The sequence below is a fragment of the Periplaneta americana genome, chromosome 10, assembly GCF_040183065.1.
Source record: "Periplaneta americana isolate PAMFEO1 chromosome 10, P.americana_PAMFEO1_priV1, whole genome shotgun sequence".
Lineage (NCBI taxonomy): Eukaryota > Metazoa > Arthropoda > Insecta > Blattodea > Blattidae > Periplaneta > Periplaneta americana.
This window is the reverse complement of record NC_091126.1, coordinates 91,395,614-91,412,669: the sequence shown is the minus strand read 5'-3', so window position 1 is coordinate 91,412,669 and position 17,056 is coordinate 91,395,614. Positions and strand designations below refer to the sequence as shown.

Genomic DNA, 17,056 nt, shown 5'->3' with positions numbered 1-17,056 from the left:
CATAAACATGGACATTACGACGAAATGAAGGGAAGCGATTAGAAGCATTTGACATGTGGATATAGGGAATAATGACACGTGTGAAGTGGACAGACAGAATAAGGAATGAAGCTGTGTTGGAAAGAGTGGGCGAAGAAAAAACAATGCTGAGACTGATCAGGAAGAGGAAAATGAATTGATTTTGTTACTGGCGAGAAGAGAATAGCACTAGACATGTATATTTTGTTTTTTATGTAATTTACATTTGAAGATTATGTTGTAAAGTGCTTCCAAACAAACATTTCTCCCCTTTATTAGATGATAATGCTTGTATATAGAAAACTCCATTCAACCTCAATAAGTTACTTGAACAAACTGAAAATATGTGGAATATCAGAGATGTGTATATCGCCATACTATTAGATGACAATATTCCGCGATAACATGACCTACAAATCTCCCAGTTACATCTGTTGTTTCATATGGAAAAAACCATAATTCCTTCTCTCGTATAACGTCTCTTAAGAGAGTTAAAACATTTCCATAGCAGAGTCCAAAATGTTGTTTATGCAATGTTATTGCATAAGGAAGTTTATTTTACTGTGTACTTTCTATAAATATCTTAAAATGACGGTTTCAGAATTTTTCAAACGAAATATTAGTTAAGAACAACATATTATACATGTCCTTATAGGACAGTGAAAGTGATGTTGATACAGTGTCATAAAAAAACAAAAAAAAATAGTGAAAGTATAGCAGTAAATAAATTTAAAGATAAGAAAGGTGTATAGTGAGTCTCCTTCAGAAATACTATATTTCTGTTTGGATTTTTCAGTGACTATTACACTTTTACTACGTCATACTACTTTTAACCAATAAAACTGTACGAAAGGACGTCTTTCAACCAATCATGGCTGCTTATCGCACAATTTTATCGCGTCCCTAGCATTTATTTAATGTTATAGCTTCCCTAGCATTTGTTTATTTTTATTACTACCCTAGCATTTGTTTCTTTGTTTGCCAACATTTCACACTGCACTGGTCTGGACGTCAAAAAAAAAAAAAAAAAAAAACAGAAAATTACAAACCACTCCAATCGCTGCACAGCAGTCTCAAATATGACTCGCATTGGCATTCAAGAACAAGAATTAATAAAGGTCACTGGTCATAGCTATGCGTCTTCTCTGAAATCCTATTTACAAATAAATGAAGAGCATCACTCGGAAATCCTGAATAAGTTGAAGAATACACCATGTACATCAACGAGTTCCACTTCTTATACGCACACGTCCAATATAACATCAACTGAACTACCAACCACTAAAACATTCAAATTTGAAAATTGTACTTTCAATAATTGTTCCTTTTAAAATTATTCATGTTTATTTTTTATTTCATCATCGTTAATTAAAACGTTTCTTGTTTATTTCGTCATCCCTAATTAAAACTTTTCAAACATCTGTTTACATTATATAGGTAAGTTATAGCTTCTGCTATATGATATTATGAATAGTCACGTAGCAGAGATTGTTTAATACTAAGATTTATTGAAAATCATCTGTCAAGTGATATTGAATACTGGGATCCGGATAATTGAAGTGGAATGCAACTGTTTTCATAAAAATGAAACTGAATCAACAAAGCCTTCTTGACCAGTAACCGTCCACAGAGTTCAATGAAGATTTCATAGTTGGCACAACTGATAATAAGAAAACAGCTAATCACAACACACTTCTGCCATCTAGCGTAATATTTGTAATGTTGAGATGGTAAATACTGTAATACATTTGAAGACAGTTGTATTTTCGTAAGTCAATTAATATTTTATTGTATTGGAGTACTTCGTTACTTCTAATCTTTATATACTTTCTTCTAATCGTGTAATAGTCAATTAAATCCCACTCGAGTTTTAATTTTCTCTAGATAAATCAAAATCTCTAGTGACATTACTGTTGATAATATATGAAATATCGTTTTTCTGCTCTGATTTCAGAATTGCATAACAGCTGATATTTACCCCATTCGAAAATATTCACTCCAAACTATTCCAGTGGAGAAACGGTTAGCGCGTCTGGCCGAGAAACCAGGCGGCTCGGGTTCGATTCTCGGTCGGGGCAAGTTGCCTGGTTGAGGTTTTTCCGGGGTTTCCCTCAACCCAATATGAGCAAATGTTGGGTAACCTTCGGTGCTGGACCCGGCCTCATTTCACCGGCATTATCACCTTCATCTCATTCAGACGCTAAGTAACCTAAAATGTTGATTTTTATTTTAGTAGGTTATTTTACGACGCTTTATCAACAGCTTAGGTTATTTAGCGTCTGACTGAGATGAAGGTGATAATGCCGGTGAAATGGATCCGGGGTCCAACACCGAAAGTTACCCAGCATTTACTCATATTGGGTTGAGGGAAAACCCCGGAAAAAACCTCAACCAGGTAACTTTCCCCGACCGGGAATCGAACCCGGGCCACCTGGTTTCGCGGCTAGACGTGCTAACCGTTACTCCACAGGCGTGGACTAAAATGTTAATAAATCGTCGTAAATAACCTACTAAAATTTAAAAAATCTACTCCATGAGTAAGTTAACTTCACAACGCTTAGGATTCCTTTCTATCCGAATAGCCACTAACCTGTTTGCTGATATGAAGTCCTGAATTAATCGTGAGAAAGCCGGGGTGGGTGGAGAGTTGTTTATGAAGTAATGGTACGATTAAATTTGTCGTAGAAGTCGACAGCTTCAATCAGCCTAAGAATAGGTTAGCTTTAGCATAAAGGAAACGCACTGAAACCGCAACTTTGCTATCAAGATACTCTCATACTTCACTATAGTAATCATAATTTGAATGTACCAACTCTGTTGCCTGGTTTTGAGCTATACTATGCACACAGCTAATCTGATTCCAGTGGGTTGGTGACCAAACGATGGGCTCTACTGATAGCTAATAATCAGATTACTTTAAGAGGAAAATTGGCGACTGGAGTTAGAATAATTTTCTGTTTTACTTGCATTATGGACTCTCTAAGATGAAATGCTGTACAATTTTAATCCCTTAATATCAGGTTTAATGTTCATAAATACTTCTTTCATATGCAAGAAACTATTGCCTTAAAATGTAAAAAAAGTCTAAATTCTTACACAAAATCGTAAAATTTAGCATTGCGTGCCTGTGCACTTAGTAATACATTTATTTTTGAGAACTTAGTACGCTTGGATTCACATCTAAAATAAGGGATGAATTAAAATTCACAAGCATTGTCTGTTGTTTACTCTTCAAGGAAAACTTGTGGCTTTTCTCTCTCAAGTTAATCCCGTTACCCAATTGAACATGACAGAATGTTACTGATGCATATTTAAGACACGATTATTGTTCCACAGAAAAGGGTCAATCTTCAGCTAAACCTGTCTCTGAAGAGAAAGTAGAAGTGCGGTACGTATTAGAAATGTGAACGCATAGAGAAAATTGATATTACATCGCTTATTATAGTGCTCTAACTTCAATCTTAATGTCAGTTGACCGAAGCAGTTAATTTTAAAGCTGTTTTCAAAATTTCGTTCAGTTTTACAAGGCCAATGTTACAATATGTTCTATTATAATGCGTTCATGAAATTATTGCACAGTTTTTACTAGTTTTTTTTTCAAACAAGACAAATGTGAGGTAATCTATGGCGAATGCTCGCCATCATCTCGCTAACACCAATCCCATTGATACTAAAAACTTCATAGTTGATGCAGCGTCGTTATATAACCAAGCAAAAAAATGTTTGAAATAATACATGAATGCATTAACTTTTTACAGTAGCGTAGCCAAGAATTTAAGTTTTGCGAACATCACTTGGCAAATTAGCCTATAACTTCGTACAACATATTTAAAAGACAATACACTGAACAACAGGAATTTTGCTCCGAATTAAAACCATGTCCCTTAGGGCTATACTACACGAACGTTAAAAATGTTGCGTTGACAGGCGTTGGTAACGTGTGAAAAATGTGTAAACTACACGTTGCGTAGTTGCGTTGACAGGCGTTGGCAACGCATGAAACATGTATAAACTACACGTTGCGTTAGGGACGCTGTGTTTGGTTTCCGAACTGCAATGGATGTTATAAAAGTTGCATATGTAGCTCTGCTATGTGTTCAATTTGTAAGTCTGTCTCAAAAAGAGAGGAAAAGGAGAAACCGCAAACATTAAGAGACTCGGCAGGAAAGTTTTATACAGTACTGCATTTGAAAATCACAGACAGTATCCCGACAAGCTTTTTCTCTGTTGCAGAATGTCAATAAAAACTTTTGATGATCTTTTGAATTTAATTTCTCATAAAATTAGGAAAACTGATACTGTAATGAGGAAATCAGTTCATCCTGTCGAAAAGCTGCTTGTAACATTAAGGTAAGTAATAAAATTTGCCTTAATTTGTAATGATTATATTTTTATTTTATGCATAATATGTTGAAAATTAAGAACATTACAAGCTGCAGAAATCAGTACTGACTGAAATTAACAATGAATTCAGAATCATTTGAACCATCGGCATTAACACTCAATGACGACATATCTGACAATTGGGACATTCTTGATGTTGCCCGTTGCTCGACAAGCAGGTTTCTGAACACTTCAGAAACTTTGAAACGGGCTTCAATTGCAAGCTCTGGAGGTAAATTGTCCATGATTTTGACAAATGATAATAGGAAAGCTTTGATTCCATCCTTGTCATTCTCTCTGTCTTGTCTTTGTATGGCCACGCTCTCTGATAATATATTTGTAATATCCCTTGTTACAGTTACTAGAATATTTTCAGATTTTTCTTTTCTTCCTGTCCCTGTCGAGCGAAGAGATGGTCCCGATTTTGTTTCGGTATCGTTTACATTACTCTCATGACCCGAAGTAGCCTGAGAAATAATACCATCCGGTATGTCTTCTTGTTTAGGTGGAGGTATATTCGAAATGGTTTCATTCTCACCAAGAGTAGGTAGTAAAAACTGCATTTGCTTGACAAGATCCAGTCTGTTGTTAACGTTGCGTTGGTGACGCACATGTAGTGTGAATACGTTTGCAAAAGATGGCGTTGCCAACGCAGACCTCTGCGTTGAAACTTCTCAACGTCGAAGGAACGCAACCAAACGCAGCATTTTTAACGCTTGTGTAGTATAGTCATGCAGTTATACAAGCGATTATATTACCAAAAATTAAGTTCCTATAAAAGAGCGTTGTCAACGCAGCGTTTTTAACGTTCGTGTAATATAGTCCTTATGGTTTTGTGTGCGCTGAATCCGAAAATGCATCGCTTTTCTTCGTATCACGTGAGGTTTAAAGATATATAATGATTTTACTTTTCGATAAGCTCACCCAGGAAACATCTGCGTGAGTTGGGAGTTGTAAACCAAAACAAAAGCTAATGCATTTTATTAGTTTATGACTTATTTCCGGTTTCTTATGGTTGTTGGAATGTTCTTCTGTACTTCTAATAAATAAACATATATTGGACCCTTCTATTCAGTCAATTTAGTAACAGTTCAAAGTGAGGTCTACGCAATGAACAAACAAGGGTGTGATTTTCAGTATTTAAAAGAATAGTTTATCATTTTGAGTGAAGGCAAATTAAAAGAGGCATTTTCATCGGTCCACAAATTCACAAAGTTATATCTGACTCTTTGTTTGAGGAAAAACTTTCCGTTAGAGAAAAAAAAAGGCATGGCGCGCTTTCAAAGATGTTTGCTCAAATTACCTTGGAAATCTAGGGCAGACAATTACCATAGAACTTGTTGTGGAAACCATGTCGAGCATATGAGAAAATGAGGTGTAATATGTCTCTCAAAATACACTTTTTACATTCTCATTTTGATTTCTTTCATCCTAACCTTGGAGCGGTAAGCGGCGAGCACGAGTAAAGATTTCATCAAGAAATATCTGAAGTGGAAAGGCGATATAAAGGAAGATCATCATTCAGCATGCTTGGAGACTATTGTTGGTTCCTTGTAAAAGACAGTCTCGGATTTATTTATAAACAGAAGCCATGCAGAAAATTCTTTTCAATCTAAGTTCAAATTCCGAGATTTTTCTCATTATACGCATGAAATATATTTATTGTTGTGTTTTAAACTATGTAACATCATTTTTGTATCCAGTACACATTTTTCAAGCATTGAATCCCTAGTGTGTTGTAATTTTACCACTAGCAGTAAAAATTTAAAAAATAATAATAAGTTTTCCATTAAAAAATTCAATTAATTTTTCCCGGAAAATGGTACGTGATTGGGCAATTTGAATTTTAAATTCAGATTTAGGGCACACATATTAGTAATATTCTCCTATTTTTATTTCGGAGCAAGACAAATGTAAAAATTTGTTATTCAGTGTAATTAGGCCTAGTGTTTAATATTATGAAATTTAAAATCAATTTAGACTCCCCAAAGTTGTTATAAAGCAAAATCTCTTCTCCGTTGCTGCAGAGTGAATCGACAGACGTAGACCCTAAATAAATTACTTGACCTAGTTATTATGTTGAGAACCGTAGCTTCATAATTTATTTGAAAATCACTGGTCAATTTAAAACAATTTGTCAGCAGAAATATAAAGGATTAGATATTTTTACTTGGTTATTTAACGACGCTGTAACAAATACTAAGTTACTTAGCGTCGATGGGAGTGGTGATAGCGAGATGGTATTTGGCGAGATGATGCCAAGGATTCGCCATAGCTTACCTTATATTCGCCTTACAGTTTGAGAAAACGTCGGGAAGTAACCCCAATCGGGCAATCAGCCCAAGCGGAAATCGAACTCGTGTCCGAGCACAACTCCTGATCGGCAGCCAAGGGCCGTAAGGCACGGTTTGTTTACGGCGATCATCGCTGGGCGCACATCGCCAGCGATTGTCGCCGGAGTTGCTAGCAGTTGAAATGAATGGGCACGGTTTCTTTACAGCGAAAATCGCCAGCGCAGTTCGTTGGACGCGACGCAGATCGCTGGAGGTTGCTTCTGAAGCAAATTCAGGACGCACATCGCCGCATTCGTGTTCAATAATCGATATTTAGACAAGGTCATGTTGTAATATCGAATATCTAATCTGTACATGTCTGTACGTTTTGGCTGCAAAACAAATCAAGACGTTTTGTAAATTTTTCGCGGTCTGAAGACGAAATTATTATTGAATATGTGTCACAACATAATGCTCTTTTTAATATGAGCTTGTGAATTAATAAACAAATTAAACAATAAACCCTTACATTAAATATTACATTTTTATCACGCCCGAGCCCCAGAGAATTTCGTTCAGTGTTGTGTAAGGGGGAAATTCTCTCTTCTGTAAGTTTTCTGTGACTAGGCCTACCTAAGTACTTACGCGGTATTCTGAAATATAGCGGTTTTTTTTTTGTAGAGATGTAGCGGTTTTTTTTTTTTTGTAGATCGTATATACAAGGCATAATAAAAGCCCAAACGAACTAAACCTAACCTATCACATGTTCGTACATGTAAAGTGTATAAGCGGATTACGAAGGGAACTACCTCAGCGGTAGTTTAGCCATTTTTTTTTTTTTAATTTTAGTTTGGAATACACCATGTAATGTAATACAGTATAATAATAATAATAATAATAATAATAATAATAATAATAATAATAATAATAATCAGTTCATAACCTGAGTTACTGCCGATCTTTCAACTGGAGTTACGGGGGTCTTGACAAAATTTGTAGGTAATTTAACATTGTCATTTTCAATTAGACTCAAAACATAATCAAACTGGTCAGGTGAGAGTCTGAAATAGTCCTTAAATTTTGTAGCGTTTTTATAAAGATGTCTCATTATCGATGTGTTAAAACAGAATTCTGTGAACCTATTCCTAAATATTTCATTAGTCCGTAGCTTGTTCCTTTTATAATACGCATGCGAGATTTTGATATCGTCATCTCCCTCTTCTAGAATAAATAGCAACTTCATTATCTTGGATTTATTCATTATAATTTTTAGGTTATGTCCGTGGCCTACAGTAATTTACTTGACCATATGTAGTAGATGAAGGAATAAACAAATGAGAATCTACAGCGATGTGCGTCAATAAAGAAACCACTTCTCGGCGATCATCGCCAGCGTTTATAATCGCCGGCGATGTGCGTCCGACGATGATCGCCATAAACAAACCGTACCTTTAGCCGACTGAGCTACGCCGGTGACTAGTATTTTTTTATTCCAAATATTGGTTATTTTCGGTATAAACAGTCGAACATTTTTTGCTTTCATTGTCGCACCCGCAACGCCAATGATGGATTGTTTCTTCATTATTAAAATATAATATAGTTTTAAAATAGTTCTTTGAAAATGGGGGACTTCAACTCAGTGAGCCCTTTCCCCAGCCAACGCCACTGATTCCTTACATATCTAGTGAAGTGAGAAATCAAGTGGAGTTGCACCCTGATTACGAGACCGTCGCGTCGTAGAACGCGCTCGGCACCAACACAGTTCCGCTGCTTTCATAAAGACGAGGCGAGGGAAGGGGGCAGGTTAGGGGGGCGTCATGTAAACTCTTATCTACACTGAAACTGCTTGCATCACAGCAGTTCGAGCTCGCTGCTGCTGTTGGCGGTGTGTGGTGGCAGTTGTTCTACTTCTAAGGTGATATATTTGGGCGTGAGATGTCGGTACATGCTCAGTGTTGCATGATTCAGGGAACGTATGATTGAGGAAAGCTGTTAGACAGTTTGTGAGTGCTTAAACACAGCGTGATAAACTATAGTTTTACACTTGCTATGAAGAGAGTGAAGAATCGTTACATTATTTAATTTTCGTATACCACATTCAAGCCATTGTTAATAAATCTGAAGAAATATAATATGTTTATATGAGATGAAATTTTACATTTCACTGGATAGTATTTGACAAGCAACGACAGTCGCTAAAGGTACGTACCTATCAAACCTTCCTTTCGTCTTAAAGTCTAAATAAATGTGTCTAGCATTATTAGCTGTAACTGTCACCAGTTTTCGTAACCCGTATTATCTGGACTACTTACCGGCAGGAGGCATAAGGGGCCGTACGCCGTATGGAAACCTACAGTTTTAATTAGTCGTACGGGGAAGGGAAAATATTGCCCATAAGGAGCCATACGGCGTATGGGGCTTAAGTCATGGAGGTCTACATTTTGTACATGAAAACCATCTCTTGTTCCTAATGTATCTTCTTCGATATTCATAAAAATAAATGTTTCACCTCTACAGCGCTAGAATCCAGGACCATAATTAAATATAAAATAATGGTTAAAAAACACGAAGTGCTGCAGATAAACACTCCAAGATTCATCAAGACAAGTGTGCCACTACCGTTAGAATTACATCGGGTATTCTTCAAATCAAGCTTGTTTTACAATTGAAGACTTCTCCGCAATAAGGATGTAGCCAACAAAACTGTAATTTATGTTTCAGGAGAAAGGAAAATAATTTCAGGGGCAAGTTACATTGTTATTTAGTAAACAGTCCGAAGACAGGTCTGAACTTCACAAGTGATACCAACATGACATCACGTATGAGGCAACTAGGCCAGGAGATACTGGGGTAAGATGGCCAGTTCTCCTCCCCCTCCATTGCATACATCGATTAGTTACATATTATACTAATTTCAGATGTACAGTATATAAACAATTGTTCTTCCTCTGACACACATTGCCAAGTGAAATGTATTGCCTGATAATACATGTACATATCAGCCAGAACCTCAATCAGAGGTAGCATATTGCATTAGGCCTATATTTATCACTAGCTGTACCCGTGCGCTCCGCTGCACTTATTAGAAATAAATATAAAGTAATTACATAATTAAAATAGAACATTGGGTCCAGGGAACATTCGTGTTTGATAGAAGAATAAATCGTTTAATATGGTACTTAATTTAAATTGTATTTAAATAATTAAAATGCTATCATTTTGGTCCAGAGGCCACTCATTTGGTGCAAATATAATTCGTTTAACATTTTTCTAAACTAGTCTTAAATGCATCCTTTAATAAATCACTCCAAATTAATAGAGTTGATTGTGTACGAAGATCATTTTTATGTTAACCTTACTGTGCATCTTTTTTTTTTAAGTTTATTTTATTCACGCCTTAACATCTGTGGTCATGTCGCGTGTTTAGAATGTGTGGGTATATTAGCAGGCCGTTTTTACTCTTGAGTTCCTGTTTCTGTTGTGTGTTGTAGATGGCTTGTGTTCATGTAACTGATTATAGATTTGATTAATGTTTTTGGTATTGGTAACTGAGGCAGTGATGAATAATGGCATGTATCTTTCCAATCCGGCATTTGCCTTTATGACTAAGGGAAATCATGAAAAACCTCAGTCAGATTGGTCGGCCACGGGGTTTGAACCCGGGACCCCCGAATGCGTGTCTCAAATGCTACCGCCTGAGCCAACTCGTTCGGTTGTATATCATTGTTTATGAAAATAAAAAAATGAGGTACCCTACATAAATATTATTTTAAGAAACACAGGAAACGAATATGGGTAAATTATGAGCGCAGGAACGCCATTTCATGACACCTTTTAAAATAACTCAGCTCCAGTGATCTCTGTGGTAAAATGAGTGTATAAAATTAGAGTATTTTATGTGGACCAAATAAAGTTGTAATAATCAAGTTATACAATATTTCGACAGAATATCAAGTTTTCTGTGAGTACAGATTTCTTTTCATCTTGCCTTAGTCCTCATTTGTAGCATTACATCCATCTAGAGAAACTACAAATTTCAAATAGTGGAGGTTAATTAGCTTCTGAGATAACTTCATACAAAACACACAAAATATTCTGTGTATATTAATATTGATAAACGTCAAGGCCGCCTTAAATAGACGGAGTCATTTGTTTGGATTTCATTGTAGCCATCGTCGTCGTTCCTGCAATAAATCCTATGTCACATATCGATTTTCAGATTTTTGCTCTACTAAATAACTTAATGATGCAGCAAATAATACAATCTACTATATATAAATTAATTATATTTCTTTCTTTCGAAAATGTAAGAACTCACGATATCCTATGCACTACTGCCATAGAATGAATAAATTTGTTTTTCTTCCTACTAAAAAATTTAATATTTTTCACCTAGAAGTTACGGAACAACGACACTATGCGGCGGTGGAAATGTATTGTATTGTTATTTTAAAACTTTTGTATATCCTTAAATATCAGCCCTATCAAACTTTTGCCTGGAATAAAACTTATCGGAAATCATTTTTAAAGAAACTTTTGTCATGTAACATTTTTCACAAAAATCAATAATAAGCGAGATATTTCGGTTTATTTAATTCAGGCCCCCTTATAACCCCCCCTTTTAAATAAAGTATTTTGAATGCTATATAGCCTAAAATCTAAGTTACAATGAACTTAATTTATATTCCAATTTTCATCGAAATCTGTTAGCCATTATCACGTGAAAAGGTAACAAACATCCAGACAGACAGACAACTATCAGTCCTATCAAAATTTTGCCTGGGATAAGACTTATCGGAAATCATTTTTAAAGAAACTTTTGTTATGTAACCTTTTTCACAAAAATCAATAATAAGCGAGATATTTCGGTTTATTTAATTCAGGCCCCCTTATAACCCCCCTTTTAAATAAAGTATTTTGAATGCCATATAGACTAAAATCTAAGTTACAACGAACTTAATTTATGTCCCAATTTTCATCGAAATCCGTTCAGCCATTATCGCGTGAAAAGGTAACAAACATCCAGGCAGACAAACAGACACAAACAAAAATTTCAGAAAAGCGATTTTCGGTTTCAGGATGATTAATTATATATGTTAACACCAATTATTTTTGGAAAAGCAAAAATTACCAAAAAAATTTCGCTTACAGATTTATTATTAGTATAGATCACAACCATTTAACTGACCAAGGATACAAGTTTATTTTAACCATTGAATGCGATAATTTATTGTTATAAATAAATGCTTCAAAATTACTTTTCCCACCTACATCACATATTTCAATAACTTGATATCACATCCTTCTTCCTTGGAGGTCTTCAATATAAAAGTAAAACAAAAACATTTTTTTTTTACTTCTTATTTAATACTAGCCGTACCCGTGCGCTCCGCTGCACCTGTTAGAAATAAATATAAAGTAATTACATAATTAAAATGGGACATTTGATCCAGGGAACATTCGTGTTTGATAGAAGGATAAATCGTTTAATATGTTACTTAATTGAAATTGTATTTAAATAATTAAAATGCGGTCATTTTGGTCCAGAGAGCAATCATTTGGTGCAAAGACAATTCCTTTAACATGTTTCTTAATTGTTATTACACGCAACCATAGTTTAATGAAGATTGACATGTCATTCAGTTTTAATGTGTATACTTTATATTACTTGCTATATGTTTCAGACGTTACTGTAATAACATTGTAGAATTATGTCCATCTAGAGAAACTGCACTTTCGAATGGTGAAATAATAATTAAACAATTACTTAGCTTCCGATATTACTTCATACAAACACAGGAACATTCTATGTAGGCTATGTTTAATAGCTTTCGATTGTTGTTGTCTAAGGCCCCTTATAGACGAAGTCATTTGTTTTTATTTCAGTACAGCGCTTAGATAGCGTTGTTATTGTAATTTTAAAACTCATTATCTCATTAAATATCAGTCCTATCAAAATTTTTTATAGAATAAAACTTATCGGAAATTATTTGTAAAGAAACTTTTGTTATGTAACATTTTTCATTAAAATCAATAATAAGTGAGATATTTCGATTTATTTAATTTAGGCCCCCTTATAACCCCCCTTTTAAATAAAGTATTTTGAATGCCATATAGCTAAAATCTAAGTTACAACGAACTTAATTTATATTCCAATTTTCATACAAATCGGTTCAGCCATTATCGCGTGAAAAGGTAACAAACATCCAGACAGACATACAAACAAAAATTTCAAAAAAGCGATTTTCGGTTTCAGGATGGTTAATTATACATGTTAACACCAATTATTTTTGGAAAATCGAAAATTACCAGAAAAATTTTGGCTACAGATTTATTATTAGTATAGATTTAAATAAAAACATTAATGACGAAGGAGTGACAGAGAGGGGAGAGTAAAATATTATATTTCAAGGGAATAAAATAGGAAGTGGGACGTAGGGCCAAGAAAAAATTTACCGTACCATGACAGCACTGTTTATCGGGTATTTACTCTGACACTGATCGCACGAACGGTGGGGCTCCTATGTCGTGGGGTCATTATGGCACCGGCTAAGTATATAAGACAGCACAAATATCGTATTGATAATGAATAAACTTTCTTAAGCGCGATATAACGATACAACCATGAATTCACTGGATGTCAACGCTGAGCTGTAAAACTTTTTTTTGTACAAATTTTAGGCTACAAGAAGCGAAGGGGCTTCAGTGTTTCATATGAGCAGGCAAGTGATACCGAAGGTAGGAGAAGCTAAGATGTTACTAAGTAGGCACACATAGAATTTTATTATACATCTTGATTAAACACAATTTTTAACACTATATAACTTCGCAATATGAACTGTATCTTTTTCACGTGTTAAAATTAGGTACCTTGTTGTTGACAAATTTCAACCTGTTGTAGGTTATCTTCAGAACTGGGTGTTCCTGGTTTTTGCGCCTTCTGATTGTGCTTCCTGTGGGGGTGTGTTTATGTAGTGTAATATGGAGTCAAATAGTGTGTGTATTCTGAAATTGAGTTGTGTGTTGACAATATTATGAGGGTGTTTTTTTGTGTGACTGTATATTTCGTATTGTTCTAGTGTGTTTAGTTTCTGTTTTTTTGTTGAATGTGTGGAATTTCCATGTCTGTATTCATGTTGCTGTACATGTGGTTAGCATTCGTGATGTGTTCTGCATATGTGGAAGTGTTTTGTGATTTTGTTATGGCTGTGACGTGTTTTTTGTAACGTGTTTCAAATGATCTGCCTGTCTGTCCTATGTAGAAGTTGTTGCAGGTGTTGCATTTGAATTTTTGTACGCCTATGTGGTTGTATTTTTGTTTGTGTTGTTAGTGTGTTGAGATGCTTTTGTAGAGTGTTTTTTGTTCAGTATGCAAGGTTGTTTTTTAATTTATTAAATGAGGTTACATTTCTGTTTGTGTTTTTGTTTTCGTATGTTAGCGTGATGTATTTTTTGTGTTCTTGTGTTTGTGTTGCATTTCTATGTTTTTCTGTAATTCTGTTTTTTCTTATTATGTTAGGGTTGTATCAGTTTCTTGTACTGTCTATTTGATTGTGTTTAACTCTTTTTTGTAATCTTGTTGGCTCATTAGTATTTTGAGTAGTACAATAGTACACAGACTACTTAGTATTTTTCACAAAGTAAATATTATTCAACGCCTTCAAAACGGCGCAAATATTAAGGATATTTTTGGAGAGTTTAATGTAATATTTATTTATTTAGCCATTGATTGATTCATTCATTGATTCCTTAATTTGATGCTTTATTTATTTATTTCTTTGTTTATTTATTTATTTATTTATTTATTTATTTATTTATTTATTTATTTATTTGTTTGTTTATTTATTTGTTTGTTTATTCATTTATTTATTTATTTACTTTGTGGATTGCACATATTTATGATCACTGAATGTACGATAATCAAGAAATTAAACTTATTTATTTCTTATATTTGTATTTAGTTATTGCTTATATTTTATTCATTTATTTATTCTAGGAAATAAAATTAATTTGTATTAACATATCAGATTCAATTTTTATAATGAATTAACAAGTCTTAAATACTCATTCACGTATGATTGATTTTTATTGTCCATAATATTCTTGGGTTTTCATGCTGTATCTAACAACGATGCTTGTCGATTGCAGAGGACTTGCTCTGCGTGTTATATCTAAGTAGGTAGACATTGGCTTTCTCCTATATCGACGGAGCAGTGTAGTTCAAGAAACTGTAGCCTTCTTGAAATAACAGTATCATCTAAAAATCTAAAGCCTAGCCCTATATTGTTAATGAGAAAACTCCTGTTATTTTTGTCAGCGTGTTTTTTTACCTATTTCCACATCAAGTGGTTGGTGGGATATTAAGTCGCTATTGTATGACGAAGGATAATGCACATGATAAAACTGACAAGGCCGTATTCTAAGGTCATACACTAACTCATGCGGCGATGAGGTAATGAGGAGTCGGTAGTGAAGAATTACTGTAATGGTGAAAGCGGAAACATCGAGAAAAGCGAGTGGCGTGGTGCAGGCGATAAGTACGTTGTCGTACTCGTACTGTACTGACATATGGTTCGGCAACATATGTACAGTAGTGGCAAAAAAACCGAACCGACCTTTGTAGCTGATTTCAGAGCCTTGTTCACTCCAAAGAACGATAGACTGGTAACTAAGTCTTTCGTGGTTCGAATCCTGCCTGGGAAGAAAACTTTTTTTTGTCCCTTATTCAAATTTATTCCCAATACTTTACGATTGCAGCGATATTTTCCTACTTAATTAACTTCTTATTCCCAGAACATGAATTTTACCAGCAATCGATAAGTATTGGGAATAAATTTGAATAAGGAACAAGAAAAAAGTTTCCTTCCCAGGCAGGATTCGAACCACGAAAGTCTTTGTTACCAGTCTATCGTGCTCTGGAGTGAACAAGGCTCTGAAATCAGCTACAAGGGTCGGTCCCGGTTTTTTTGCCACTACTGTATATTTCAAAGTGTGCAGAAACCAGATGCTCCTACCGGTCAGACTGGAGTGGGGATTAAAGGAGGAGATGGGTAAAATTTTTAACTTTTGTATTTTTTGAGCTAGTTGGTTCATTTTTGGCACACACATTTCACATATGATATGGATAATATAGTACAAATGTACATGCATATCACCCAGACATTTTCTGAGTTATGCTCTTTTCTGGAAAAAATTTCTAAAAAACAAAATGTAGATGAGCATGCAAAGTATGTTATAACTGGAACTTGGAAAATTCAGGTGCCTAATTTTGTTTCTGGATCTGTACAAAAGCTACATTCTACAAGAACAAATCGAACTACCATAGTCTTATCTGGTTTTTAAATTTCTTGTGACCAAAAGCAATGAAGAATTGTGAGAATATATTTTAGATTTCTTCTACAGAAAAGTATATTTTACAGAATAATAGCACCATTTTGCCCTATTTTCGTAATGGCTACAATCACGATAATTCTACAAATTCATGTATATTTTTTAGTCCTTTGTCCTGGTTCAAGGAGTTTTAAACTGAATATACGATTATGATAATAATTAATTTCTGTGCAGACAGAGGTATTTTAAGACATACTTTCGACCTACTGTATGTTCCATGCCATTTACGATTTTATCTTATTTGAGAAAAATCTGTTCAGAAATCACTATAGGAAGTCTTGAATATATTGTTATATTTATCATTTTTTCCAATCAAGACGCATTACATTTTTAATAGGCCTAACATGATTATATTTCATGCGCATCATTTCCCATTGAATTGACTCCTGCATGTTGGATATGAACAAAATTCGTCTAATATCTTAGTAGAAATCCCATATGGAGACGAGGACTGATATAGAGACAGCATAATAATTCTTTTTTCGGCATCTGTTATGTAAAAATTGCATTTCAATGAAAAACTGGAAATTGATTTTTACAGCATAATTAAATATTTTTATTCTGTTTAATGATAAACTACATAGATAGAAAAACATAAATGAGATATTGTTTTCAAATTTGATTGCCTCGCATTAAAGGACACTGTCAGCGGCATGGTATTTAGCACAGATTTCGTGTCCAAAAACGCGCGTTAACCATTGAACTCGATGGTGGAGGCCCTTGCCACAGGTGTAGACAGATATTTGGGGGTGGCGAGTGCATTGATTACCGTGGCAGACATACTGTAGCTCCTTAGTAGGCCGCACAACACATATCGATTTCCTCACTGGCCTCGCTACTCGCGCTCCATTCACCAATCACATGGCTGTCTGAAGTTTCGATCACTGATATTTTTTATGCACTTGGTATAACGGAGTGTCAATCCCTGTTGGAGTCCTTCGAAACACCGGCTTCTTCAGGATTGTTATATTGGGTGTTTTTAGAATGCGTAA

The 17,056-nt window shown here is 34.8% G+C and overlaps 1 protein-coding gene across 13 annotated transcripts in view; it reads left to right on the top strand.

Annotated features, from left to right (window-relative positions):
• Positions 1–17,056, top strand: part of Cadps (calcium-dependent secretion activator 1) — a 942,652-nt gene that overhangs the window by 335,684 nt on the left and 589,912 nt on the right. Inside the window, exon 1 of one of the 13 annotated variants that reach the window (XM_069837907.1) lies at positions 8,537–8,875. The exons of the other annotated variants lie outside the window; for them this stretch is intronic. The gene's annotated coding sequence lies outside the window, so the exon portion shown is untranslated. Of the gene's footprint in view, positions 1–8,536; positions 8,876–17,056 lie in introns of those variants that run through there. 13 annotated transcript variants of the gene reach the window in all.